The sequence below is a fragment of the Galeopterus variegatus genome, unplaced genomic scaffold, assembly GCF_000696425.1.
Source record: "Galeopterus variegatus unplaced genomic scaffold, G_variegatus-3.0.2 Scaffold2561, whole genome shotgun sequence".
In the NCBI taxonomy this organism is placed as follows: Eukaryota; Metazoa; Chordata; class Mammalia; order Dermoptera; family Cynocephalidae; genus Galeopterus; species Galeopterus variegatus.
Window position 1 is genome coordinate 137,494 of NW_007728672.1, and position 2,347 is coordinate 139,840.

The window sequence follows — 2,347 nt, forward strand, 5'->3', positions numbered from 1 at the left end:
CGTGTGTGTGTGTTGGGGATGAAGGGTGGTGTCACCTATACCATTTATGCAGCTATTATGATTTCTTCTAAAAATACCTTACATTTTCTTTATTATTATTTTTTTGTTTTTTTATCTTTCTGCTGAAGTAATATATACTTGGGATAAATGAAATAATGCAAAGATGTCTTAAAGAAGAGATGTCTTAAAGAGACCCTCCTTTGCCTCTCTCCCCAGGTTACCACAATCTCTCATTATATTTTGAGTTTTACAGGTAATCACATAATTTTCACATTAAAATAATTTTGTATCTCTTCAATATTTATGCTGATAATTTAAAATTCTTGACTTTTTTGCATTCCCTAGCACCTCCGAAACAATATTGAATAATAAGGAGTAAAAGCAGTCATCCATTAACATTCCTGATTTTAATGGAATNCCACCCGATCTTCAGGATCCAACCCTTTTCCATTTAATCATTCCCGATAAGAAGGAACTTTCCTCTGAACCTCTTCAAACTTTAAATCCCTTCAATCACACTTACCATTTTCTATTATGTATTACTATACTTACTGCTTTCATGAAATGGGGTCTCTATAGCTGGTGTGCATTATGTTCTGCATTGTGCTGTTTTTAGAGAAACTCAGAGCTTAGTGTCATCAATGTGTGCTGAGTTAGTTTCAGGAAAGAGGGCCTGCAATTACCTGAGGCAGCAGCCATAGGCATTGAATGTCCCAACGGAGTGGGAGAAGGATCCAGGCTGAGAGCACATGGAAACCGTGTGTGTGTGTTGGGGATGAAGGGTGGTGTCACCTATACCATTTATGCAGCTATTATGANTGGGAGCGCCACCGCGCTTCCCAAGCGGCGCACTGTAGCAGTGCACCACCGGGCCGGCCCCAGGTATGGGTTTTAGTATCCTGATTTTTTTCTCCTTAACACACAACACGTTCATTTTCCTGTATCATAAAAATTCTGTTCAAAGATGCCATTCATTATGGCTGAACGATATTCATTCAGGTGAATGTCCCATCCGGCCTTTGCTCTGACTCTGGCATATAAGATATTCCATATGTCCTCAACAGAGTCTTCTCACCAGAGTCTTCTCACCAGAGTCTCCACCACTGCGCTCACATGCAGCACTGTACGTAACAGTTCAAAATGACGCCTTGTGCTCCATTACAGACTTGACCCATGGTGCTCACACAGCATGACTCCTGCTGCCCCAAAGGTGCTGCCTGAGTGCTCTTAGTTATGCAGTTACCTGGCTGCTCAGGTATGCTTAAGTATGTGGCAGCCTGGCCCTTCCCACTGAGGTGGGCGAGGAACACCCCCATTTCTAGAGGACCCCTCCCTGCCCACTGCCATCTACTTGCTTTGTAAACTTTCCGTATTTTCCTGAGACTCAGATGACTCCGATGAGAAGTAATCATCAGTTGGATCTCTTTTATATTGTTTTCTGTCATTTGTTTTATGATGCAAGTTTCTGCTTTAAGTTTTTGTGCTTGTTTGGGTTTAGGCCATCCCTCAAAATGCCCCTGTAATGAGAACAGGGGTGGTTATTTGCCCCTCTGGGGTTGTTTTACATGAGAGTGACTGATATTTTATGCGTTAGTACAGGTTTTCAATTTCTAGAATTCCTGGGGCCTGAGAGGGTACACCACCACTGGACTGCAGCAAGGGGAAGGAGGCAGACCCCGCAGAATCACTCAGTAGCCCCCAGCCCAAGCCTGTCAGACCAAGTTTTGTGACATTGTTAGATCACAGTCCTCCATATACACATGTGCATGTGTAAAGATAGAAGGTAAAAACAAACGTTTCACAAAAGCACACTTACCCTTTCCATGTGGATGCATCCTGATATTTTCTATTCTCATTTGTTAAAATAAAAATGCTGGTTGTTGTGATGCACTAAATTGATTCCATGATACAAACCAGGGTCAATTTGAAAATCGCTGGGCTGCGGCCACAGTTTTCCTGAGTGCCAGCCCTGTCTGCCGTGTACCTTCCTGCTAGTGAAGTCAGGGCAGTGCTTCCCAAAGTGTGGTCCTCAGGGCCAGCGGCATCTGCAGCACCTGAGAATTTTTTAGAAATGTAAATTCTTGGGTCCCAACCAGACCTGCTGATGAGTCCCTGGGGTGGGCCAAGCAATCTGTGCTTTAACAAGCCCCCAGAGGACTCTGGTTCACAGCAGAATTGGAGAACTACCATTTATACATTAGACTCTTGTTTTTCTCCATCACCCACCCTGTTTCTAACTAGATGATTCTAAGAAAGAACTTTCTTAGAAATGTAATTTTACATTTACTTTTTTTTTTTTTTGTCTTTTTGTCTTTTTTCGTGACCGGTAACGGGATCGCAACCCTCA